The sequence below is a fragment of the Passer domesticus genome, chromosome 4, assembly GCF_036417665.1.
Source record: "Passer domesticus isolate bPasDom1 chromosome 4, bPasDom1.hap1, whole genome shotgun sequence".
NCBI classification, from domain to species: domain Eukaryota; kingdom Metazoa; phylum Chordata; class Aves; order Passeriformes; family Passeridae; genus Passer; species Passer domesticus.
In genome coordinates this window covers 1,691,213-1,717,483 of record NC_087477.1, presented here as the reverse complement: position 1 = coordinate 1,717,483, position 26,271 = coordinate 1,691,213, and the positions used below count along the sequence as shown (strand labels likewise).

Genomic DNA, 26,271 nt, shown 5'->3' with positions numbered 1-26,271 from the left:
TGGTGGAGCCGGCCCGGCCCAGGGCTGCTCCTGAGGCCCGGCGGATCCTGGCTCGGCCCCGGCTGGCGGCGGGGCAGGGCTCGGTAGCGCCCAGGTGTTGGCAACCGCAGCCATGGCCCAGCCCGGCCTCGGCCCCGCGGCCTCCCCTGCCCTGCCCGGCAGCCGATGGGGCCTGGGGGGCTCCCTGGGAAGGGGCCCGGCCCCACGGCAGGAGCCGCCCGGCCTGGCTGAGACGGGGGCTGGGCCAGCCTTGTTACCTCTTTGCTGGCCAGAAGGGAAAGAGACCCTCTCAGGCTTTCTCATCTTTAACATGTGTCTTCACAGAGGCATGTACACTTTCCTTAGTGGTTAAACAGACTGTCAATTCTCAGAGCTAATTACTGTTTGTTTGGGTTTTTTTTTCCAGAGACAGAGGAAACTGCTAGCAGCTTCTTTTAGAACATCACTTCCATGATGCAAAAGCACCACAACATCACAGAACACAGAGCTCCTTTGTTCATATGTAGTGGTCATGTGCCCGAGGCCTCAAAACCCCTCCTTGGGAGATCTCTGGGCCCTCTCCAAGGTTTTTTCAAATGAAAACATGCAGCTCATAGTCTAAGAAAATCACCAGAGGACAGGGCCAGCCTGACCTGTCTGTCCTGGCTACTTTTGTCTGGGAGAAATCCTTGTACATAAGGAATTTGGGAGGCCAAATTCTAATTTTGGCCACAGCTCCTAGACATGAAGGCCGGTTCTTTTTCATAGGAATGAAGGAACAGAGCCCCTCTGTTTCCTGGGCATATGAGAGGTGACCATCAGAGGCCAAGGCCAGCCAGAGATGGCAGGTTTTTTCTGGGAGATATCCTTGCCTATAGGAAAATTTTTAGGGAGAGTACTAATTTTGGCAATGGGCATCTGAAAGGAGGGATGGTTCTTTTCCATAGCAAGGAAAGCACGGAAACCCAGTGTTGCAGGGGCAGATGTGAAGCCCTTGACATGCCAAGGTCAGCCACACCTGTCAGGTGGCCCCTGGGAGGCCAAGCCAGCCAGACCTATTCCATGTTCTCTCGGTTCCATGGGGCCTGACAGTGTCCACATGGTCTCTTGCTTACATGAGGCCCTGAGGTGCCTTAATGTCACCCCCTTGGTAACACAGAGCCCTGAAGGGTCGTGATGCTCTGCATGGTTCTGTCAGGCACCACAGAGCCATAATGGTCTCTGGGTTCCATGAAGCCCCACTATGTCACCATGGCCCCTTGGTTTCATGAGGTCCCCACAGTGTCCCAGTGATCTCCATGGGAAGGAAAGAACCCAGCCCCAGTGTAGCAGGGGCAGTCACCGGAGGCCATGGCCAGCCAGACTTGATGGTACTGCAGATTTTGCCTGTGAGCAACCCTTGGATATACAGCTTTTTCCAGGTGGAATCCTAATTTCAGACATGGGCACCTGGATGACAATGACGGTTCTTTTCCACAGGATGGAAAGCATGGAACATTGGTGTATCAGGGGCAGATGGAAGGTGGCCATCAGAGGTCTAGGCCAGCAAGACCTCTCTGTCCTAGAAGCTTTTGCCTAAAAGCAACTCTTGGATATAGGGAATTTGGGAGGTGGAATCCCAGTTTCGGCCATTTCTGTGTAAACAAGAAGGACAGTTCTTTTCCATAGGAAGGAAAGCATAGAGCCCAATGTTCCAAAGGCAGAAAAGGAGAGCGGTGGCTCTTGGGAGGCCAAGCCAGCCAGACCTGTTTGTCCTCGCAGCTTTTGTCAGGAGGAATCCTTGGATATATGGAATTTGGGAAGAGGAATCTCTATTTTGACCACACACACCATGAGAAGAAATATAATTCTTTTCCATATGAAGGAAAGCCCAGAGCCCCAGTGTTTGGAAAGCAGGTGAGAGGCAGCCCCCAAGAGGCCAAGGGCAGCCAGACCTGTCTGTCCTGGCAGCTTTCACTGGGGAGAAATCCTTGGATGTATGGAGTTTTGGAGGTGGAATCCCAGTTTTGGCCATGGGCACCTGCTCAAGATGGATGGTTTTTTTTCCTATAGGAAAGAGGATGTGAAGTCCAAGTGTTTTGGAAGAAGATGAGAGGTGGCCACCCTCAGGCCAAGCCAAGCCACACCCATGTCTCCTGGCAACTTTCATCTAGGGGCTATCCTTGGCCATAGGGAATTTTGGAGGTGGAATCTCCATTTTGGCTGTGGGCGCCTGGACAGGAAGAAGAGTTCTTTTCATTAGGAAGGAAAGCACAGAGCCCCAGTGTTTCAGAGGCACATGAATGCCAGCCCTCTGGAAGCCAAGGCCAGCCAGACTTGTCAGTCCTGGCAGCTTTTGTCTGGGAGTTATCCTTGGATATAGGGAATTCTGGAGGTAGATTCCTAATTTTGGCTGTGAGTGCCTGGTCAAGATGGATGTTTTTTTCTGCTAAGAAAGAAAAGCACATGGTCCCAGTGTTTCAAAGGCAGATGAGAGATGGCCCCTGGGGGGGCCAAGGCTGACAGATCTGTCTCTCCTGGCAGATTTCTTCTGGAAACAATGTTTGCATATCAGGAAATTTGGAGGTGGAATCCCAATTTTGGCAATGGGCCCTGGAGGAGAAGGACATTTCTCTCCCCTAGGAAGGAAAGCCCAGAGCCCCAGTGCTTCAGGGGCAGATGAGAAGCAGCCCTCAACATGCCAAGGTCACCTGGACCCATCAGGTGGTCCCCAGGAGGCCCAGCCAGCCAGACCTGTTCCCTGTTCCCTTGGTTTCGCGGGACCCCACAGTGTCCCAATGGTCTCCTTGGTTCCATGAGGCCCTGGAGTGTCACAATGTTCCCCCTGCTTCTGCAGTGTCACAATGGCCCCGCGCTTCCATGAGGCCTTGCAATGTCACAATGTCTTTGTGGTTCCACAAAGCCCTGATGTGTCACCATGGCCCCTGGCTCCCTGTGCCCTCGCTGTGTCACAATGGCTCTTCTGTGACATTGCGGGCTCTACAAGGTCACCATGGCCCCTTGGTTCCATGAAGTTCTGTAGTGTCCCTGCGGTCTCTGTCAGAGGCTGGATGAGATCAATGTCCCAAGACACCTTGGGATGCTCGGAATGCCCGTGTAGGGCCAGGCCCGGGTCAGGCCTTGGTTTGTGGGGGGACAGAGCCCTGCCCCCTGCCCTGGCAGAGCTGTCAATCACACAGCAGGGGCCGTGCTATTCCAGCTCTAATTGGTCCAGCTGTCAATCAATCACACACTAAAAGCTGGTGCCATCCCTGACTCTGATTGGGCAAGCCACTGGCAGTCCCACCCCAGGGGCGGACCCATGAAGGCCCAGGGGGTTAAAAGCCGGAGTGCAAGGCCAGCCCATGCTCTGGATTCTGGGTTTCCTCTGTCAATGGTGCTGGAACCTGATCAGTTGGTACCTATGTGTCTGTCTTCTTATAGATTTTCTGTCGTTCTGTTGTTCTCTATTTCTTCTCCATCTAATCCTACTTACCTGGAATGTTTTTGAGTATCTTAACACCTTAAGTGTTAAGAGTTTTTAGGTAAATGGGCTAAGTGAAGTTAATGCTATGGTAAGAGTTTTATGTTGAAGTGGATGTTGTATTAAACTCTTTGCCAAAGTTCCTTATTTGTCTATATTTTGCCAGTAAAATTTGTGCCATTTTGACCTCTTAGCTCAGTTTGTTAGAGCATGGTGCTGGTATCACCAAGGCTGTGGGTTCAATCCCTGTGTGGGCCATTCACTCAAGAGCTGGATTTGATGATCCTTGTGGGTCCCTTCCTACCAAGAATATTCTTTGCATCTGGCCATGTTGAGAATATCTGGTGTTTCTCCTGTGCACCAAACCCAAAGAAAGGAGCCTTTGGTTCCCCCCAGCATTTCAGTGTTCTGGCCCTGCAGGCTCACAATGGCCTCTTGTTTCCATGAGGCCCCTCAGTGTCACACTGGCTCCTTGATTCCATGGGCCCCAACAGTGCCACAATGATTACCTTGGTTCCACAACTTCCCACAGTGTCCTACTGGCCCCTTGGTTCCATGAGGATCTGGAAGGTCACACAGGTTTATGGCATTTGTCCTTGCTGCCCCTCACATCCCCCTGCCCCACCGAGAGTGCCCCGAGCCACCCGTGAGGGACAGGCCCTGCTGGCCCAGGCTGGGCTCAGGGCTTGGCCTTTCTGCTTCCCCCAGCCAGCCCAGGCCTTTCTCAGCATTGCAGTTCCCTGCCCAGAGCCTTGGGCTCCCTGCACTCCTGGCCTCAAGGATCTGCTCTCACCAGTCCCTGGGGAGCCTTTGGCACTCCCTGCCCTCACTGGGACCCAGCCATGCTCCAGGGGACTTGGAGTTTTGCAGCTGACTCCTTGAGCAGCTTCTTCAGCCTTCACTCAGTGTGTCAGGGTCCCAGACTCAGCCCCATATCCACCGTGGGGATCGTCAAAACACAGAAAGCTCTTGATGGACCTTTCTTAGGTGCTCTTCATGTGTCCATGGCTTGTGCAGCTGATTGGAGTCAGTCTAGAGTTCCTTTAAGGATGAAAGATTTCAAAGTATGCCTCATTATGGTTTTTTTATTTAATCAAGTATTTTTTTATGTTCCAGTTCAGAGAAGAGCTGATAGAAGCATTCCCCAGGTGATCTTGATGCTGAATGTCTCCTCAGGAGGTCTGGGCATGGAGAAGAATGAGCCCTTTGAGGGCTGACCCTGTTTGGACAAGCTGCTCCTTACCCCCAGCCTCACCATGTCTGGAAGGAGTGGCTCCTCCCTCTGGGCAGAGCACCTCACAGTGGGATGATATAATTTTTATCAGTCCTGCAGTTACACTCAATGGCCCATTAACAAAAGATATCTCCCTGGAGGGAGGATTGATTTGTTGAAGAGATAAAGAAAACTGCCCATTTAACAGAACATAACTGCCCTACCTCTGACAGATAGCAAATACAATACATGCATTATCTTTCAATCCAAAATAAGAGGAATTCAAATTAATAGAATGTAACTTAACATTGCTCAAATCTAACAATAATGAAGCTTAACTTTGTTTAATCTTATCAACCCTGAATTTGAATTAAATTAAACATCACAGAAATAAAAATTAATATCCTTAAAAGTTATACATACACCAAAATTTAACTTATTTTGATGCTATTCGTGAAAAAAACAGCACTATTAACTTGAACAATCTGCGAATGAAGTAACAGTATCATGGATTTACTGGAGGTATTAAAAGGATGTAATGAGTACGTCATGTTTTTATGTAATTTAGTTTTGAGAGAAGCCCATGGTAGCCACAAATTTTATGCCAGCATAAGTTTACTAAGACCATTTAAACTGCAGATTTATTGAAAGAAACAACAATGTGGAATTTGGCAAACTGCCCAGCAAACCAGCAGCTTCTTGAAATCGTATTTAGTGTAATTCCAGATGGTCAATTTACCAGCATTTCTGTTAAAGAACCTCTGGCCAGTGCCGGGGGGGGGGGGGGGGGGGGGGCTGGCGGAGCCGCGCCAGGGGCTCGGGGGAACTGCGCCGGGAGCAGCCGAGCCACACACCCCAAACCGCCCGTGGTTCCCCCTCCTGCCCCAGAGGCCGTGAATGTGCCTCCATGCCAGAGGGAAGGGGCAGGAGATCCCCCAGTGCATCCCCAGCAGGACAGCGTTGTCCTGCAGCCGGGGGCCATGCTGGGCTGGGAGATGGAGCAGGAGAGAGGAGAAAGGGGGCAGTGACTTCCTCCTCACCTGTCTGTGTGTCTCCGGGCATCTTCCTCTTCCTTGTAGCCTTCTCCTCCACTGGGCCAAGATTTGGGAATGGGAAATCCTGGTTTGGGGAAAAACAAGGGATGAGCACAGAGAGTCTGAAGGTCCTCTGCCCAAGTCCATCTCTAGAAGTCACCTGCTGTCCAGAAAAACCTTCAAAAAGCAAAAGTGAATTTAAAAAAGCCACCAGGAGTGTCCCATTTCCAGTCTCATCCCTCTGGGGTTCTGGTGGTCCCCTCTCTCATGGCTGCCAAGGATCCCAGAGCACCTGGGGATCCCCCCTCTCCAGGGTCCTACTTAGGGATGCTGGGGGATTTTGGGGTCCCAGGCTCCCTCTCTCCAGCCTCCCCCCAGTCCAGGCACTTGGGGCTCTCTCCTCTCTCCACCACCCTCTCCTAGTTTAGGGCAAATTTGGGAGAAAACCTCCAAAAGGGGTTTCCTCTGGAAAGCAAATTCAAGCAGCCTCTTCCCCAATTAGTTTGGGAAAAGATTTCCTTGGAGAAAAGTGGAAAAACCTGTTTATTTAACAGACAAAGCATTCACAAGCACAGCAAATGACCAATATTAAACAATAAAACCTCTTGCCACTCCTAAAGAGATGACAAACTCAGAAAGTCCCTCTGTGAGCTGTAGCTCTGCTCACTCAGTCTCTTCTCAGTTTCTCTAGCACTGGAAATGCTGTGGACCAGGCTCGGGCCAATGGACCACAGGTGGAGCTGCCAGTGCTTTTCTGGATGTTGAGAGGAGGTTTAAACAGCTCTAAAGTAAAAGAAAAACCACAGTCCAGGGCACTTATCTGTCTTAGTGAGGTAAAAACTAACTAAAACCAAAGGAGAGCCCTGTCCTGCTATTTGTCTGTCCAGGAGCCAGAATATGTGCAGTTTCTTAAAAAACCTGCTCACTTGCTGCCTCCCTTCGCTCTCAGAACCAGCCTTAAAGGTGCAGAACTCATTTCTGGGCTAAAGAGATGAAGAAGGTATGAGCATGATCCCAGGTTCAGCCTTCTGGGGGTTTGGGGGGTCTCTGTCCCTCTGACCCCGATGATGTTTGGGCAGGGTCACACCAGGGCTGAGAGGGACAGAGACCCCCCTGGCCTCCCCAGGGATGAGAAGGTCAGAGAGCCCCCCCAGGCCTGAGCACCCTCAGCAGTGAGAGGGACACAGAGCCCCTGGTCCCCAGCCCTGCACAAGCATTCCCTGAGGCCAGAGGGATGGAGACCCCCCAAACAAGCCCAGGGTGAGGGGACAGAGACCCCTGAGTATCCCCTGGGCTGAGAGGGACAGAGACTGCCCTGAGCATCCCCCTGGCATGGGGGTGAGAGGGAGGAAAACCCCCCAGGCATTCCCTGGGGTGAGAATGATGGAGACCCCCTGGGGAATGGCCTGGGGTGACAGGGACAGGGACAGCCCCTGGGGAATGGTCTGGGGTGACAGGGACAGGGACAGCCCCCACAAGCCCTTCCCATACATCCCCCAAGGTGAGAGGCACGAACAGCGACCCCTCGAGCATCCCCTGGGCACTGGACAAAATAAACTTGGCAGAAATCAAACTTAACTCTGCATAAACCACTTTGACGAATATTTGATTTTCCCACTAGTCACATGTGATGAAACGCAAACCAATCCCAAGCATTAATAAACTGACAATAGAAGCAATTTTGTGAAAATTCCAAGTTCCATCGGTTCCTGCACAGCTCCAGCTCAGCAGCTGGCAGGTTCCCATAAAAGAAAAGTGGAAATTCAGCCCAGTACAGATTATTAAAAGCAAGAGAAAGCTTTGTGTAACTATCACAAAGGTGACAGGGATCAATAGAATAATGATTCTCACATTTGGCAAAGTCCCTAAGCCTGTGAATTTGGGAGTTATTCAGGAACTTAGCTACCTTAGCTGGGCTTCCTGTGGCACTTTTAGCAGCCTTGTGTTCCTCACCTTGGGGTGAATGAACCTTGTCAGTCACACTGGTAATATTTGTTCCCTTTTCTCCAGTGATTTGAACAAACTTTTCAAGGAAGGACAAGAAAATATTTTCTTTACACTGGCCCCCCGCAACAGCCATTTTCTGCATCAGTTTTCCCATAAGTTGCTCAGAGGAAGCTGCATCCAAGTTACCAAATGTTCCTCTGGAAAGAAAGAGCCACAAGCTCCTCAGAGGAGGGAACCATGCTGTTGTCAAAGGCACTTGGATTCAGAGAACAGTGCCTAAACTCCCTGTGCCAAAATAATGTCACAATCCGATTAATAAAATTTTTAGAGATGTCTCTTCCCCAATTAAGGTGCTAATGAGACCAAATTTAAAGTAGATTTTATTGAATAGTAAATGTGAGGTAAAGAGAGAGAGATGGAAAGAAAGAGAAAAGGGGGGAGAGCAAGAGACAGGGACAGAGAGCCTCACTGGGGTGCGGCAAGTGTGACATTGTCCCCTGTGTATGTGGCCTTCCCGGGGTGGGGGTTTTACACCTGAGCCAGTTTGAGCCAGTAATCCCGAGCAGGGATTACCCCACTGTTTCAGGTTACAGTGCAAGATGGACCACACGCATGTTTTCAATCCCCATCTTGACAAACTGTTATAAACAGACAGGGCAGTGTTCTTTATCTCTTCCATGACTCAGCCCTGATAACACCCTCCAGGGGCTCTCTTCTGTGAATGGGCCATTGAGTGTCCCTGAAGGACTGATAAAATGACATCATCCCATTGTGGGATGCTCCGCCCAGGGGGAGGAGCCAAGCATTCCTGCCTGGATATAAGCTGAAGCTTACAGCCCCAGGAGCACCTTGCCTACTGGATTCCCAGAGGACAAGAGCTCCATAAGCACCACTGGACCTTCAGAGGAAGACCAGACCCTTCTACAGGATCACTGCTTTGACAGAATCACGATCATCACTGCAGCCACCATTTAATGGGACTGCTCCCACCACCCTGACCAACAGGGTGTCAGGTTATATCCTGACTGTGTCAGTTTAAGGCAGTGTTTCTGTATCATTGTCTTGACCTTAATTTTCTTGTTAAATTGTAATTCTGGCTTAAAATCTCCCCCTGGTTTGACCTCAAACCAGTACAAAACTGAATACACTAATCTCTTGTTTTCCTCCCAAAACAGAATTTCACATCCCAAACCCACTGCCAGATGGAGGAGAAGGCTGCGAGGAAGAGGAAGATGCCCTGAGACATTCAGGCAGCTGAGGAGGAAGTCAGTGCCCCTTTCCTTATCTCTCCTGCTTCATCTTCCAGCCCAGCACAGCCCAAGGCTGCAGGACAGCCCCACTGCTAACGCCGTCCTGCTGGGAATGCACTGGGGGGATCTCCTTCCCTTTCCCTGTGGCACGGAGGCAAATCCAATCCTCTCCTTGCCCTGCCTTCCTCAGATTTGAGTGGCTCCATGGCACAGGAATCTAACAAGGAGGAAAATTCCCTGAGATTCCGCAGGAGGAAGGGCTTCAAACCCAGCCCAGGGTGCTCTGAGGAGGAAAGACCCACCCTGTGCCAGGAAGGTGGACAGAGCTTCAGCCAGAGCTCGGCTTATCCCCATCATGAAGCTCCTCATGGACCATCGGAGCTGATGGTCCATGAGGAGCTTCATGATGGGGATAAGCCCTACAAGTGCTTGGAGTGTGGGAAGAGCTTCAGGCAGAGCAGCACCCTGATCCGCCACCAGATGATCCACACTGGGAAATGGGCATGTGAGTGTTGGGAGTGTGGGAAGGGCTTCAGCTGCAGCTCAGAACTTGTCACCCACCAACGCATCCACACTGGGGAGAGGCCCTACGAGTGTTCCGAGTGCCAGAAGAGGTCTCACACCAGCTCCAATCTCCTCCAGCACCAGCGGATTCACACAGAGGAGAGGCCCTTCCGCTGCCATGACTGCGGGAAGGGCTTCAACCGCAACTCCCACCTTGTCACCCACCGGAGCATCCACACTGGGGAGAGGCCCTACGAGTGTCCCCAGTGTGGGAAGAGCTTCAGACAGAGCTCTCATTTGAGCAGACACCAACACAGTCACCAGTAAGGGAAGACATGCAAATGCTGCAATTGCAGGAAGAGCTTTGTGCACTGCTCCAACTTCATCCCCCATGGGAGAACCATGTTGGGAAGAGCCCTGGTGTGTTGTCTGTGATCCATGCTGGGAAGACACCTGTTTGTTTTCCTGCCCCTGCCAATGATATGATGTGAGCCTGAAGAACATGAGGGTCTGGCCAGTTGTCTGTGATCCATGCTGGGTGTTGTCTGTGATTCATGCTGGGAAGACACCTGTTTGTTTTCCTGCCCCTGCCAATGATATGATGTGAGCCTGAAGAACATGAGGGTCTGGCCAGGGCGGTGTTATACATTCACTCCGACCTCAGATCATTGCCATGGGCAGGAAAGGGACTCTCTCTGTCTCTCTCCCTGAGGAGAAGGGTGTCCTTTCCAGGCAGGTGGAAATTATGGCTGGGAAGTTGTGTTGTAGTTTTCCCTTTTTTATAACCCTTCTGTTGTCAATATTTTTCTGTTCCTGTTTGTTTTTATCTTGGTGCTGTTCCCAGTAAATTATTCTTTTCCCAGCCTGGGATCTTTGCCTTTTGTGCTTTCCATGGGAGGCGGGAGGGCAGCAAGTGGCAGCGCAGTTCTAGTGGGAGCAGGAAATTGGGGAATCCCATTCCTAAAGGCCAGCCTGTGGAAACCGAGCATCCCAGCTGGTCCCAGACCTGCTGGCCATGGCAACAGCCTTGGGAGCGGGTCCCTGCCTGGGGCTGTGGGAACCTCTTCCCACTGGTGCCCAGGGACAGGACAGGAGGGAACAGCTGCAGCTGAGTCGGGGCAGGCTCAGGCTCGATCTCAGGAAAAGGTTTTTCCCCAGAGGCTGCTGGGGCACTGCCCAGGCTTCCCAGGGAAGGCTCCCAGCTCCAGGGCTCTCTGAGCTCCAGCAGCATTTGGACAGCGCTGCCAGGCCCAGGCTGGCATTGTTGGGGTGTCCTGTGCAGGGCCAGCAGTTGGACTCCAGGATCCTGATGGGTCCCTCCCAGCTCAGCCAATTCTGTGGATCTGGGATCCCATGACCCATAGCAACAGGGTCCTGGTGATCGTTGCCTGCTAATAATCAGATTTGTCACAGACCCTCAGAGGGGCTCCATGAGGACATTCCAAGAGTCTCCAGGCTGTTCAAGAGCTGGAATGTCACAGGCAGAGACAGGAGCTCCATGGACACCTCCCAGGGGTTTCTCGGAATGGTAAAGAGCCCTGTGCTCAGAGGCAGTCACAGCCATTCCATGGTGACATCCCAGGGCACCTTGGGCTGCAAAGGCACCGATCTGTCACAGGCACTCACAGGGACTCCACGGTGACATCCCAGGAGTCCCCAGGCTGCCAAAGAGCTGGGATGTGACAGACACTCCCAGGGTTTCCTGTCATAGGCACAGCAGGAGCTTCAGGCAAAGTTTGTTGGAGAAGCTCCTGTTAGGTCACGAGGTGCAGAAAGGATCCCAAATATCCCCCACAGATCCCCAAATGTGACTGTGGAGTCAGAGATGACACAGACTCAGGTCAGAAGGCTGAGAGCTAAAAGCCCCCCATTTATTCAATCCTCTTCTTTTATATTATTTATTATTTATATATTTATATTATATTTTATTTATATATTTATATTATATTTATATTTATATATTTATATTATATATTCTTTTAGGTTTGCCTCTAGTGGACCTCATTGGTCATTTAATCAACACATTTCACATGATTGGCTAATGAAGAAAACACCTTCCATTAAACAACTTTATGGAAAAAAACAACCTATTCCAAACACCACCTGTGGATAGTTACAATTCTTTCTCTCCTGCTCCCTAAAAGTTCCCAGCCCAGTTCATGGGAAATCTTATCTTATTCTCTGTCTCTGACCGGACTGTCATATCCACACTCAAACACCCCCAAGAATCTCCAGGCTTTCTAAGCTCTTTTTGTGAGAACAGCCATGGAGCAGCTGGTTCCAATCCCAGCCCTGGAGTTTTCAAGTATTTGTGTGTAGAGAATTAATGAGGTGGAATTAACATTTTGTTGTGGTTTGACCAGGAAGTGAGTTTCTGGGAAAGTTGTGGTCAAACCAATCAGTGGCCAGATTTGAAAATTGCCACCAGGTGTGGCCACTGGGGACCTGGATACACCTCTGAGAACACACAGGGGTTAAAAGCAGAAGATACCCAGAGGGACTCTCTCTTTTGAGTCCAGTAGTGAGTTGATCTGAGCTCTCCCCTGCCCAGCTGTGTCTGGGTGGGGCAGGGGAGGCCATGCGGCCTGTGGGGAGGGAGGCCGGAGCCCTGCAAGGTGCAGGGTGGAGGAGATCTGGGATGTTTGGGCAGCCCCCCCGGGAGAGAGTGATAGAGACTGTGCTGGCTTGAAATTTGATATCTTGTGCTGGCACCATGGCCAGGAGAAGAAGTGGGGGGGCGAGGTGCCCAGCTGCTGGCAGACCATGGCTGAGGTTTTAACCCCTTTGGTACTGAAACAATGGAAGCTGTAAAAACACTGATCCTCCTTAGCTGAGAATTGAGAGGGGACGGAGGATGGGCAAATGAGAAGAAGGTTTGAGTGAATAAAGAAATGCCAGCAGATGAGAAGTGCCATAGATGGAGGAGATGATGGAGTGGACTGTTGGGCTGGACTTTTCTCTTACATGGCCACAGGACAGAACCAATTTCTTCCTGTAATGTAGAGACTGTACCTTGGGGGAGGCGGTTGGCCAAAAACCAAAAGTGACAAAGCTGTTGTAAGAAGAAATAGATGGAACAGAGACTGATGAGGAGGGTGTGGTGGAGCCCTCTGCCTTCAGAGGAGAAAGATCTCTGTTCACGAGGCCCTTCGGCTCCAAGGGGTGAAATATGGGGGGGACAGGTGTCCCAAATGGTGAGAGGCTGCCACTTCTTGAAACTGAGCAAAGCATTCTTAAAAGGACCTAAGAAGCAGTTTAGATCCCTGGCCAGTGGTGAGAGCACTGGACATGGAAGGAAGATGATCACCAGGGCAGATTATCTCTGGGCGGCTGCCACGTGTGACATGGAAGCACAAGTGTGTTTCCTGGGGAGGCCCATGGTGCAAGAGGGAGACTCCTCTCTCCTGATGAACTGAGGGGAGGTTGTGTGAAGGATGGTATTGGACTAAGATTTGAATGTTAGAGGACTGGGGGGAGGAGGAGTGTTTTGGGAGTGTTCCATTGTGGATTGTTGTGTGTGGTTTTTTTCTTTTTTTTTTTTTTTCCCTCATGTTTCTGTGTTGTAGATTATTAAAGTGTTGTGTTTTTCCCTCCATCCCCAAGTTAAAACCTGCTTATAGTTCCGTTTCCGAGTCACATCTCACAATAACCATTTTGAAAATACATCTTTCATAAAGGCCCTGGCATTGTGCCAGGGTCAAACCATGACAGGGACTATTTCTACAATTCCATGGACTGAAATTGGCTGCAAAAATAATCTTAGAGCCATTTCAGTAATCTTGCACCTGTTACATGATTACTTGTTACAGACTGATGGAAAAGCTAGCACTTTTGCTCAACTTGCCAAGTGACATCTGGAATCCCTGAAGTACTTGTTAAAAATCAGTTTCACTGCCAATGCTGCCATATAAAAGTACTTTTTTTTCTCTTTTAGAGAAATGGATCATACACCCTGTACATATTACCCAGTCACAGAAAGAGTCACTGCTATAATTATTAGCTTTTCCCTGCGTGGAAACACGGTATGGGACACTGTTTGAGGCACTGGAATTGCCAGTGCCTTTTTGAGTGACACAAATGGAGTAATCTCAGTAGAGGTTTCCATATGTGCTTTGTTTGTGGTGGGAGGCAGGACCATGAATGAGTAAAAACTCAGCAGATGAGGGGTCCTATTAGTGGTTGGTTAAACCCTCTGGAGCCCAGCTGGCAAAGAGAAGGACATTTCTTCATATGGGTGATTTTCCAAACCAAGCTGCAACAAGCAGACAGGTGCTGGGGTGGTGATGGAAACCCAGTCTCAGACCCTGAGATGGTCTCAATCACTGGGGGAGGTGTTCACTAATTGCTAGAAAAGGTGCATTGTAACTAATTAAACATTAATCACCCTCTGTTTAGTGCTAAGCAGGGCTGTATCAGAACAACTCCCTTGAAATGAAAGAGTTGTCCTATGACTAATATACAGAAGTGTTGCCTGTCTTTGCCTTTCCCTGACTCTTCCCCATTCTTTTCTGCAGTTCCTAGGGCATGCCTGGCTGAAACTCATCAAGAATTACAATTTTATTTATTACAATTTTATAAAGCTCAGTGGAAATGCAGCCCTCAGTGAGCGTGGCAGGGAGCTCCAGGACAGGACACCTGGGCACCAGACCATGAAAGTCTGAGAGGGAACAGCCAGCAAATTACTGCCTCTGCAGGAAGTCTGAAATGTTCCATTCCATTTCTTTCACATATTAATGTTGCATTGACAGCTGCTCAAGCTTAAAACATCTTTAACTGAAAGGTTAAACGAGAGACATGGGAAGATCCCAAAGAAAAGGTTCATCTCTCTTTATAGTCATGTCATATGGGTTTGTGTTACCCAGTTGCAAGTCTTTCTAGATGCAATTTATTCACAGTGAGTACTTGAAGCTTCTTGTATCCCTTACTTCCTTTTATTTGTGCAAGGCTGTTCAATACAACATCTGCATCCATGCTTCCTAATAGCTTCATCTGTGGATCTCTCTAAGTGGGTTTTTTTTGCATTGTAAGATGTACACAAAAGGTTTGTTGTTGATTACACATACAATTTCTTACAAGTCAACACTGCTGTTGTAAAGAGGTTCTATAGCAAAACATATTTTGAACTGTTTTTTTCAGGCACCAACTTTCCTTTCAGTTTAAGACAAGTTAATTATAAATAAAATTAAATTAAATTTTGATTATAATGTATAAAATATTTGGGTTTTTTCTTAAAAAAACACCCAAACAACAACAAAGAAAAAGCATACACAATCCTTTAGCTTTAATGAATAACTGAATAATATGGGTCAGGAGAGGAGCTTCATGAAATACATATTATAGAAAAATGACTTAGATCTGACCTAAAACTTGGGCTTAGGCTGACCTGGGTGAGGTGTGAGGGCAGGGGGAGATGAGAGGTGGCCTGACTGGAAAAGAACACTGGTACACACAGCATGGAGCCAAGCATGGCTGTGGGCAAGGTCAGAAGGGAAAAGAAATAAAAATAATTACCAGCAGAAATGTGATGGGACGGGAGAGAAAAAATCTTCAGGTTTTTGGCAATTCTGGTGCCTGAGGGTGAAGCTGTCAGTGCACCTCAAGATCTGTGCACAGCCAGGACAGAGCTGCTTTGAGTTTCAGCTGTGAAATACTGTGTGGTGTGCCAGAGTGAACTGGGGAATGGAGGGACAGGGATTTCAGGGAACAAGTACCTGCTCTTTAGGGAGAAGAGCTGAGAGACTGCACCTTAAACCTTCATTTCTCCTTAGTGTGTGTGCAGGGTGATGTGCTGTTCTGTGCACATCTGTGCTGTTCTGTCTTATGGGAACTAATACCATGTTTGCTGTTGGTTTGGAGATTTCATACTGTTCCACCCCCACCCGTCAGAACATTTCATTACATCTCTCAGGCAACAGAAAGGACTTTTTGATTATTAGGTAAGTCATTATATTATTAGATATGTTTTTGAATATATGGGCAGAGCTGTCATTTTATAAGTCTGTCAGATGGCAGAAAACAACAGAGAATAAGGGGAAAAACATCAATTCCTACCTCCATATAGCTCATATTGCTAAACTAGTTACCCCCCACTTGTAACTGGGATTTAGAAGTGTGAGTATTGCTAAAAAAAGCCTTGGCACTGCTTACAGCAAACTTCAGGGGCCATTTGAAAGCTGTGGGCAATCCAGGACATCCTACACTGGAAATTTGGACAGATATCCCAAAAAGCCTTGGGCTTAACACCAAGTTCTGCATTTCCAGTCTGCACTCACTGCTGGAAAATGGATATTTGCAGAGCCTGAGCTACAGTGTCTTTGTAAGTTAAGCAATAAATAAAAATTTAATTCATAATCTTGGTGTATTCTTCAACTCAGAATTAAAATTTTCATGTCTTTTCCACTTGTAGATCTACTTCTACCACAGTCAGTGATGTTATATCACTGCAGAAAGACATCTCTTACCATTGTATTTTACAAGGCAACTGAGTGCCAGTGTCACTATGCAGAGTCCCTTGGCAATTGTAGAGACATCTCCTCCAGAATATGGAAATATTCACTTGTGCATGTGCATTTTCCTGGACGCTTATCCCCTAGAACTTTTAAATTAGTGCTCTATTCTGATCACCAGGTGTGCAATTTGGCAATGTCCTGTTGTATACATTGAGTGTGAAGGCACACAAGAGAAAATGTGACTCCCCATCCTGTGAAGAAGTTTTCTGTATGTGAGATATTAGGACCTGAGTTAGTTTACACTGACTCAGGGGCAGAACAGAATCCTGTCAGAAGGTGACACAGAATGGATTCTGCAGGGTAAAGCCATTTCCAGAAGATCTGCTCCACATCTTCTCCATACTAAGACTCTGACAGCCGTACATTGCAACACATCTCTCACCACAAGAAGCACTATTTCATTCCAGAAACATTCCATCCCGCACTAAAGGATGGCACTGAGAAACTTCACTGACTGTCCATCTAAATTTCTCTTCTTATTCCACTGTTTTACATGATGGTTTTGGTCTCCTTAATGCCATCTCACAGATTTAGACAAGAATTCTTTTACTCACTAAGAAGTCAAATAAGGGGCTAATTTTTTGCAGGCAGTGCAAAAACATACACTGGAAACATACACTGCACCAGATATTCCTATCAAAAGCAGATAAACATGAATAGATCCTAGATCAAACAAGGGATTCAGGGTACTTGCGGTTCAGTTGTTTTGGTTTAACTATCAGCTTGTCTACAGGAACAAATCAGCTGTGAATACTAAAAGTTCTTAGCAGAGACTTTTTTTCTGGGCCTGTGCAATGCTCTAAATTTATTTTTGTCCCTTACCACAATATTTCCTGTAAGTTGACCAGACTGTATCACAGAAACTCCAGGCAGAAAATTGATGAACATCAAAAATCCATGGCTAAAGCCTCTCCCTCAGCTCTGGAGCCACCACACATGCTGTTGATACAGCCTTTTGTAAGGAAGGGGCATGGTACCACCACAGTGATGTTTCCATAACCAAGGTGCAGATGTGAGTTGAATGGCCAGGATGAATCCCAAGATGAAGGAGTGCCTCAAGAGTAAAGTAAACTGCAAATCACCAGGAAAAGAAAGAAAAAATACCCAGGTATGTTCATGCACAGGCACGCACACTGATATTTCTCAAGGGGGACTGGTTTGATAAAAATTATGACCTTTTTTCCTCTACCCTGTTTTATTTTCCAGTACTAAAAATATTGCAAGTGCCTGAGGCGTAAGTCAGAGCAAGCCTCCATTATCACTGCAGAGACTTGGCAACTTTGCTCATTAGGCTTCCTAGGATCTGACTGAGTGACCTTGTTTGGTGGGAAGGCACAGATGGAGTCTGTCAGTAAATCTTGTTCATGTAGCAAGTATTCCTGCTGCTAGATGAGGTTTGCACCTCGTACGAGTGTTTCTAGCCCCAGTAAACAACCACTGTTCCCTCCTCCCACTGTCAGCCCCTTATTTCATGCCACCAGGTACTCTAGCACTTCTTTTTACTGTCAATTACCAAAAAGAAAGAGAACATCTCGCTGTGAGTGTAGGATGATCTTTCTCTCAAAGGCAGTCGTGCACCTCACTTCTAGAGAAGCTGATGTTTGCTTTTACATTTGGTTGTTACCTGATAGACCCTAAGGCTTTCTTCTGCTGTGAGTCTGTTCCTGAGCTTGAGAAATAATTCTATGATAGGAGTGCAGTTTTTTACTAAAGTCATACTCACACCGTTGTACTATACAATATAAATAACTAATATATAAGTAATAAATAAAAGGTTTATCTATGAGCCAATTTTAAGTGGTTTAAAATTTCAGGATGTAGCCTATTTAGTTTCAGTGAGAAAATAAAAAGCTGCTTTTAAAGTTCATTCAGCTTCTAAAGGGCAATGCTAAAAATGTGACACCACCTTGGTTCAGTGAATGCCTTTGGGTAAAAGAAGAGGGATACAAGAGTAACTGAAATATTTAAGTAAAATTCAGTGTTGTGACCCTGAACACCAGGACAAAATTCACATTGTATAAGCCATATTTCTAAGTGCAATAAACCATATCTATAAGTGATATTTTCTAAGTGTTTTGCACTGCTGAAGTACAGTGGCAAAGCTGAGAGTGGTTAGGGACTCCCATTTTTTCAGTGCTGCCTTCAGATTTATTTACTAAGTTCCCCATCCAAAGGCAGATGTGAAGACATCATTCCAAAGCAACAGCTTTGCATATTTTGAAATGATTCCATCCTGCTTTGCAGATGAAAGAATCAAGCTTGACATCAGAAACTGGGATGGATTTCTAGTGTCTCTTCCCTGACCACTTGGTTCTACAGGCTAGTTCAGGGCTCCCACACAAAGAATTCTGAGCCTGAATCCAAGGAAAAGCAGCTTTCTGCTGCCTGTGCCTGTCCCTGCAGGAGGGGCTGCTGCAGGGTGCTCTGCAGCACCTGGTGACTTGGATTGCTGAGAAGGAAGGAAGAGAACAGACAGAAGCCACCACATGGCTTTTACTGCTGCCTTTGCACCCCTCATCCCTCTTCTAAAAGCCAGCAAGGCTCTGCAATGGAAAGCCAGCACTGCTCACAGCCTTACTGAGGCTTATAGTGCCTGCTTGTTTGTTTTTAAACACGATAATTTATCTTATCCCATGGGTGTTTCTGCCAAGTTCTTGTTGCTTCCAAAGTTCCAACATTTTATTAGTTAAACTTCTCTGTGCTGCTTGCTACTGTAGGGATTATGAAAAGAAATTAAATTTAGGGCACCAAAGTTCATCACAGGCAGAGGAATAAAACCTCCTTGCAAGCTTAATTACAAGAAGAAGGTGGGCTGATAACAGATAATATTTTGCTAGCTAGTCACCAAAGGTAGGAGAAGGTAGAAAAGTACATACTATTATTATTTAAAAATGCATAATATTACAATATAATAATTATATTATATTATATATTATTATTATTAAAATCTTTAAGTTGCATAGAAGGTGATGTCCAGGTACTGATACAACAGGAATGGGAAAGGCTTCTCAGGGTCTGATGGGAAAGAAATCAGCAGAGTGTGTTAAACAGATAAATGGGACAGAGGAAGATGTTCTAGGCAGAAATATGCCGGAAATATTTTGAAGCAGAGTCCTGGCAAAGTGTTTTCAATGTTGTTGTTAGTAAGGTTTGAATAACACTGGTGTATCTTGACCTTGGCTTCGGGCTTTCAAGCAAGTGAAATTATGTGCTGGTATGACCCATGACTTCAGAGAGGTGTCCCTTTCCTGTGCCTGTGCTAAGGGGCTAGAAAGTCACCCAATCTGTGTTGCTTGCTCCTTTGAAACGACTCAGTAGTGTAAGAGATAACTACATCTGTTTTCAGACAATAAAACTTGATATAATTCCTTGGGGAAAATCCTCCCTCAGTGTGTGCATGTAGATCATCTGCACATTTCACAGGAAATATATGCTGGTCAGCATAAGTTCTGTAAATTTAATAATAATAATTAAAAATGTAGGCAAATCTATTTTAGCTCTGCCTTTTCCTCAGTGAGGACTAATTGGGATTTGCATGTTATGAAGACTTTTTAAAGATGTGAGCTGATATTTGTGCCAGTTTTGCACGCTGGAGTTCAAAATTAGATTGATTCTTTCTGAGACTGGTAGGTCAGGATTGTCAAGCCCTTCCTTCCACTTGTCCTTGTTCACTGGAGCTATTTTCTTGTGAGAGTGGCTCTGTATTGCAGGGATCAGAGCATTCCATGCACTGCACTACCATTTCTGCAGGTGCCTGCAGCAATGAAGGAGCAAGCCTTGGCAATTCTCCCTGGTAAGAGTCTGTTCTCATGGGTAAATGACACAGCCATGGAAGTGGAGCCTCAGATTGCTCCTGCATCTCTGCAGACACACTTGCAGAGAAAATATTCTGGTCCTAGGAAAACACCATTCCCTTCAGCTGACAGGCCCTGCAATGAAAGCCTGGGGTAGCTGGAAGAAGTGAAATTCAGATTGCCTTCATTTTATCGAAATATTTATCAAAATAAAACTACTTTTTTTTCCTCCTGCAGAAAATTCATGTTTCCATTGCTAGTTGATTTTACCCAATTCATCCTAAACCATCCAGATTTTTTTGGTGAGGTGTTGTTTTTCGTTACATGCAAATGCAATTTCCCCTGAATAAAAATTAAAAATTCTCCATTTGTACTATACTATTATTGTTGGGTTTTTTACCTAACTTGCTAAATTTAGAAATGGAAACCTTCAGCAATGAATAAACTATTCTCAGACAAAAAAAAAAAAACCTAATGCAAGTGCTGTACTTTTTATCTCTATGTTGAGTTTCTCTATTGAGCTGTACTTGACAAATACTTGAATTACTGAGATGTTGGTTTCTCAAACACCAAAACAAATTTGCCACTGATTATGGCCACCTGGAATTGTCCTGGAGAAACATTTTGCTTCACAAGGCCGGATTTGCTGCTAACAGTACAAACTTATTTCCTGTTTATTTGTTGAAATAACTGTGCTTCTTTCTGTAAATTTGGATTAGGGCTGGTTTATTTCACATCTCTAATGGGTAGCTCACAAAATACCCATTAAATGTTTTCAGATTATTAAAAATACTGAAGGGGAAATAAAAATTTATCACTACATCATTAATTTAACCATAATTCTTTACCTTCCTATAGGCCAATGTCAACACCTTTCAAGCAAGCTCTGAAGGCAAAGTCAATGAGTTGTGTTTTGGAAGGTTTCTGATTTAATTTAAATTCATGCAAATCCAGTGTAACACCATTCAAGTGTATCAATAATTGAAAAAACTTTCCACTGAAATTAGTTTTATATGTGGGGGAAATACTTTTTTTTTTTTTTAATAAAACTATTCATCCTTTAAAAAAGCCCAGCCAAGAAGAACAATGGTCTGATTTTCATGGGAAATTTTAACAAAAAGTGATGTAATATTACTTCTCTGTATTCTCATATGATATATAAAATAATCCTACAGGAATCTGGAGCTTTTTAATGACTGGCAACAGCTCCAATGTCCTTGATATGTGTCATGGCATGGATTATTGCTCAAATCAATGCATAGCAGTTTCCAACCAAGGGAAACAACTGTCCATTGGTTTGCTCTGATACATTTTCAGAGTATCCCTACAGCCTCCCATGGATGTGCAGCTGCTCAATTACAGCTTAATTGCATGACCCCCGTAGGGTGACACCCAAGGAGTGCTCGTGGTACGTGGTGACATTCAGAACAAAGCAAAAAAGCAAATTCAGTGAAGACTGCAGTTCACACAGGAAGGGAAAGCAGACCATGTGAAAAGAAAGATGTCATTCTATCATACAGTTGTCACACATGTTCTTGTTTACAAATCTCTAGGATGTGTGTGTGGCCCTAAAATGCCCACTCTGCCCCATCAACTTATCTGAAGACACACAAAAACACTGTTCGTTTCTTATCTACAGGAGAAAGAATAAACCAGAAGAGAAGAAAACAACCAGTATCTTTCTCACCAAAGCTCCCGGAGAATCTCCTTGTTAAAACCAAGCAAACACCTTTCAGCAAGGTTAGTGTGCTAGACAGCATCACCAGCCACTGGGGAAATTGGAAGGCACCTTCAATCTTCTGGATATTCCAGATTTGGGAATATCTACTGCAACAGAAACTGGCCAAAAGCAGCAATTTTATGGCAGGTATTCAGACCTCACCATATGCTACCAAATACACCCGGTCCAGGGAATAATCCTTTTTGTCACACATAATTGCATTGTGGAGTTACAGGAAATTGGTTGGAGAGAGAATTTCTACCCAGCTCCCAGCTCTCTCTCCTATGATGCTCCAAATCAGGTTTAATTATTCCTTTTTTTTCTTTTTTTTTTTTTTTCCTGGCAGGATGTTATGATGTTTTTATGCCAAAAGGTTTGAAGAAAGCTCACTTTTAATGCAGTATTTATGGCATGGCTTTAGATATTTTACTGCTTACTTGAAACAATATTTGGACATTTTGTTATCCACTTTGGAAAACTATTTTATACACATTTCACACTACATCCATCTTAAGCAATGTCTTAAAGAAATTACTGTAACTTAAGGAGCCAACAAACAATAGATATAAAAATGATGTGTGCATAAATAAGACAATGGAGAGCTTAGAAAATAATTCCATCAGTCTATATCATCTTTTTCCAGACCAATGTTTTAAAAGAGCAGCACCTTTTTCTTTGTGACAAGGCTTTTCTCCATGCCTAATAAGATTATTCTATGTCCTAGGAGTAAGCCATGCAATTTGAAGAAACAGGTGAAAGACAAAAAGATAATATAATGAAAGTCATAGACTGACAGGGAAAGAAAGAGTCTGTAAAGCAGAGTTGTCATATTACCATAATTTCTGTCACTGATCTAATACAGAACATGGTTCTTCAAAATATTCACCACATTTTCAGTACATGAGCCAATCCTTCTTTCTTAGGAAATGTGTTTATTGCTTGTGTAGTTACTGAGATTCAAGCACGCACTTCAGATGCTTTCCTAAGTGAGATTACAGTAGGAAACAGTAGATTCTAGAGATCTTGCTTCAAGTGTTTCCACTTCTAATTATACCTCCACTCCCTCTCTTCAGAAACCATTATTATTCAGTAATAAATTCCTCCAGAGATTTCTTGGAGGGTTTTTTTAAGGATAAATGCTATAGAAGGGCAGATGTGTGCCATGTCAGCTGGCTGTAAAAGCATTGCTGCCAGGAACTGAAGTTTAGAACAAGAACTGCATCCTCACATATCACAGGAGAAGACAACGTTTTTGGTATCTGGGCAAGTTCATTTTAAAACTGAGGAAGCTGTTTATGTAAAAAGCACTAAAATACTATAACTGACCACAAAACACACTTGCTCAAATTAAACATTCTGAGCTAGCTTCAGATTTAAACAAAATTTCCAACTATTGCTCTATGGAATATGACAAACTCAGTGGTGCTGACCACTTCCAGTCACCTAAGTGGTGTGGGAAAAACAGAAGGGATCATGATTTCTTTTTCCAGGTGTCACCCCACACCCTACCATTGCAAACTCTTCCAACTTTTTAAAATAGAAATGATAATGTGTCTTATCTATCTCCTTCTCATTCTGCAGCTAAACCAGTTTGATGATCTTACATGTTTTGGCTCTTTTCTCCTTGCTTGCAGTGTGGAAGAATGGGGATTTGTGGCTTCTTTGGGGCATGGAAAGAGCTGACAGAAATGTTTCCTCTCCAGCTTGACATTATTCCTAGGAATATTCTGTTCCACATCACCTGAGGGACAAGCTGAGTGTCTCTGAGCCCCCAGGGTTTCTGTCTCCTATCAAGCACTGAGAGCACAGCTGAAATTCTGGAGCACAGGCAGCACCAGACACCCCCACACTGCAGTTTGAGTGCTGCTGCACTTTCTTGGGCAGGATTTGGTACCACAAGAGTGCAGAGTCTGGAAGAGAGACCTGAAGTGCTCACAGCAGGCTGCATTGCTAAACAGCCACTCACATGCCACGAGCCACTGTCTTGTGTTTCCAGTTAGCTGAAATTACAATTCCTGTGCCTGGAACACAAAGGTCTTCAGCACAAGGACAGCAGAACAATCTCACCATGTTCTGGTGGGCTTTCCACAAACCACTTGGCAGTAGCTTTATTCCTTCCTGTGCAAATGTTCAGGTTAACCCCAGCAAGCATGAGCTTTGAATACCTGCTCTGGGAGTCCATACTACCCATGGAAAAAAGGATTTCTAGTTAAAATTGCACTGTGGACAGGACACACTCGATTCCCCTCCCTCTGTGCATGGGCTAGAGGAGATGTGGTTTGAACACTTCCAATTCTGGAAACTTAGGGTCCTCAGTCAGAAATCATAAAGCCAGTCCTGAATGCTGCTATTGACAATAAAATAAAATAAAATAAAATAAAATAAAATAAAATAAAATAAAATAAAATAAAATAAAATAAAATAAAATAAAATAAAATAAAATAAAATAAAATAAAATAAAATAAAATAAAATAAAAATCAGGCTGCATGTACGTGCTGAAACGAAAGTTTGCAGTTCTGTCCAGTGACAGAGAACCATGAGAACTCTTATATCAGTTGCATTTGGACAAAGCAGAGGAACACTCCTTCCTAGTGATAGAGAAGACATTTGTAGCCTCCATCTGCTGCTGAACACACCAGCCAGGCTTTCAGCCTTTTGCTCTCTGTAGGGAGCTGGTACAAGTCAGTCACCTTGGACTGAGACAGATCAAAGGTCTCCAAGTCTGGAATCCTTTCCAGCACCCCTCAGGGACCAGCACTGAGCCAGCCAGGAGTTAACACACAGTGCTTCCAGCATGTTTGCCATTCCAGGAATCCCTTTTCTTTTGCATGAACACCCATAAACATCCACACCTGTACAGTCTGGCTCTGACATACCCATTCAGCACTCTGCCTCGTGTTTCCCCAGCCTCTCCCTCAGCTTTTGTGGGCAAAGCACCCTGTGCACCCAGGCGTTCTGCAGAGCCACACTCTGAGCCTGCTGAGCCTGTCAAAACAACTCTGTTGTTGTGGTAGCCAAGAATATAGGGTTTTTTCTCCACTGGGAAAGTCTCAGACACACGAGGTGGTTTCTGAGTTTTAAATTGTACTGGACACAGGAGGTTTTACAGAGGGTCACCCACTACTGATTAAAGAGAACAGCTTGCCTTCTGTGCTATAATTCAATCCATTGTTCCTGTACCTCCACTTGCTAGGCCTGTTATTACCTTTTTCCCAACCCTTTTCTACAACATCCTTCTCTCTACAGATCTAATTCAACTACTTTTGCTAATGCCATTATATGATTTTCTTCTGAATAGGGAATATGTTTTGATTAAAAACCTTGACATTATGTTCAGGATAATCTACCAACCAGTTTCTCAGATGACAGCTGATAGAAGGCAGCATGTATCTAAAGAGTTTACAATCATATCCCTGTGTTATCTTAATTAATGCAGTAAGACCTGTGCATAGAATTCACTCTCTTCATAATATATTGACAGCTGACCTCATTCCTCCATGGCATTTTTAAAATGCATTTATTGTGCTGCAGTGTGAAAACTTATAGAGAAACCCTCTATTACAGAGGAAATTCACATATTGTAATATTTACTTATAATAATTAGTCTCAAGGTGTTCTGAAAGATACAACCAAAGGAATAGAATGAGAGTCCATGAAGACAACAATTGAGTGTGCTGCAAAACATATGCTTGTGGTATTTATCATGCTTTTCATGCATGAAAGGGAAATAAAGGCCTTCTACATCAACCATTTCTGTTACTATTCCATTTTTAAAATTTGTTTTCCTCTGGCCAGTGGTTTCAGTTTGGTTAGGATAAAAAGAAACAGAAAAAGAAAGGAAGAGAAAGAAGAGAAGGAAGAGAAGGAAGAGAAGGAAGAGAAGGAAGAGAAGGAAGAGAAGGAAGAGAAGGAAGAGAAGGAAGAGAAGGAAGAAGGAGCTTCTGCTTCTTAATAATTCAATTTTTTTTTTACTGAGGAGTCCATAGCATTTTCTGGACCAAGGTGACACACACTTTGAATTGTATAAGCAATAAAAACCCATTACTGTGGACAAAGGCAACTCAATTTAAGAGTTGTAAAAATACTTGAATATGAGAAGCTGGAGAGTACTCTTGTTATAATTTATTGATTTGAATAGAGATATGTGTTTCAAAATGGCCATTCCACTAGCCAAAGTTCTGATCTGACTGCTAACCAAAGCAAACAGAACAAGCCACAGTAAGATGACCTTTTGCTTTGTACTTTGGTGGGTTTTTAGCTTATCCAATTGACATTGATCACAAAGAGGCCCCAGTTAAGTATAGTTATATCATCTACACAGACTTGGAAAATCTTGTAACTACTGTCTGGTACTAAGAACAGTAAAGACATGAGAGGTTTTGCCACTCTGCTAGACTTGTCCCGTGTGAGTCAGATGGTTTGGTGTGGAGCAGGGTGGCACCTCCACAGACAAGGGGCGTGAGTCAGCCCCTGTGAATGCCCTTGTGGGGCACAGCTGGGAGGGACATTGGCCCAAAGTGGCTTCCCAGGGAGCTCCAGCTGCTCTTCCCTCCAAGCTCAGCAGCAGGATTTCAAGCCTGAGAGCTGTCCTGAGCTGCTCTTTGTGGCCAGGTTTGTTTGTGTGAGGTGGGGCACAGCCTGGCTGCTGATTTCACCAAGTCAGCTTCTTTTCCATCTGTCTCTTGGGGCTGCCCCGCTGCTCTCTCTTGTCTTTCATGCTTCACAGAGGGATGTTTTGGCTATTAAGCCAAAGGCTGGCTCAAAAACTGTGCCCTTCTGTGGAGCATGAAAAGCAGCAGGGAAGAGCAAAGCACCTGTGGCTCCTGGGGAAAAGCTAGCAGAGGCTGAGAAGCCAAA

The 26,271-nt window shown here is 45.5% G+C and overlaps 1 long non-coding RNA gene across 1 annotated transcript in view; it reads right to left on the bottom strand.

Moving 5' to 3' along the window:
• Nucleotides 1–223: 223 nt before the first annotated feature.
• Nucleotides 224–26,271, bottom strand: part of LOC135298392 (uncharacterized) — a 29,658-nt gene continuing 3,610 nt past the window's right edge. Inside the window, exons 2-3 of the long non-coding RNA XR_010360369.1 lie at nucleotides 5,696–5,774; nucleotides 224–4,623 (exon numbers count right to left, since the gene is read on the bottom strand). This is a non-coding gene — a long non-coding RNA (uncharacterized LOC135298392). The remainder of the gene's footprint in view (nucleotides 4,624–5,695; nucleotides 5,775–26,271) is intronic.